Source organism: Nannochloropsis gaditana (genome assembly GCF_000240725.1).
Source record: "Nannochloropsis gaditana CCMP526 unplaced genomic scaffold scaffold301, whole genome shotgun sequence".
Taxonomy (NCBI): Eukaryota; class Eustigmatophyceae; order Eustigmatales; family Monodopsidaceae; genus Microchloropsis; species Microchloropsis gaditana.
In genome coordinates, this window is record NW_005803652.1 from 5,781 (window position 1) to 7,127 (window position 1,347).

Genomic DNA, 1,347 nt, shown 5'->3' on the forward strand with positions numbered 1-1,347 from the left:
TAGGCGCCTGACAAATTTGTCCATGGGATAAGGGCGCCCCAGTCCTGCTTTAAAGTCGTAAGCATAATAAGGTGAGTGTTTTGGGAATCTTGACAACGCGCAATTACGACTGGTAAAGTTTGATGGTAGAAGTTGAGAAGAGAGTAATCTGGTGAAATGCACATGACACACTTATGTTGAAAAAGGATTTTTCACGTCATCATAAAAAATCACTCGTAGCAGTCACAATAGGGAAAAAAAACCTAGGATTCTCAGCATCCTTGAGGGTACCCATGCCCAGACGTCAACGCCGCCAAGTTGCTCATTCGGGGGGGTGGGGGAGGGGAAAAGGAAAGAAACGGTCACTTTAACGGTCGTTCAACGGCGATTTCAAAACTTGATGTTCGTTCAACACTCCAAACCTCTTGTCCCCAAACAAGAGCCATTCTTCGCACAAATTCCGCCAACAATGTCTAGAAAAGGATAGTTATGTGCCTGAAAAGTATAGATAGAGGGGAAAGAAAATGACCCGCGTGAATAATTGTGCAACAATACTTTTATCGTGGCTCGACAAAGTCTGCCGAGAAAATCTTTTGGACGGCTGAAGATAAATTGTCCAACTCTGGGTCATCGCACAATCATGGAGACTGCAGACGAAGCATATAGCTATAGATAAGATAATGTATAGAGGTTAAAAGCAATGTTAAGTTAATGTACCCAGACAATTTCACTCCGATTTTTAGCTTGTACTTCGCGTTTCATATTATACAATTTACTTTCATTGCTTGCTTTCCGATGAATTCTCCCCCTCGACGTACCAATCCTCATCGTACAACATTACTAGCACCCTAACCGCCTCAGCATCTCCCTTCCCTCCCTTTTCCATGGCGGACGACGTCACCCGCAACCAGAACACGCCTTGTCCCTCGTCTTCGGTCCACAAATCCTCCACTTCATCTTTCCTGAACCTTCCTCTCTCCCTCACCTTAACAACCTCCTCCCACCCACTTCCACCCCTGCTCCCTTCTACTTTTCTCACCACAATTACACGTTCTCCCTCTACCCCCTCTCCCGACATCAGGCGCCGCACCTCCTTCACACTCCACTTCTTCTCCGTTCCTCCCTTTTCCCGTGAGGGTTTGGGACGAGTCAATTGGAGGATGAAGGTCGTGAAGGGGGGGGGATCATGCAGATGCGGGGGGAGGAAGGTGCAGAGGAGGGTGATGCCAGGAGAGGAAGGGGCAGAGGGAAGGAGAGGGCGGACGTGGTAGTTCCCCCCGTCCCACTGGCTTCCCGAGGTGGCCCTGGGGTGAGGAGGAGGGTAGGGTCAGAGATCAAAGCCACACACATAATGCGTCTCTTCTTCCA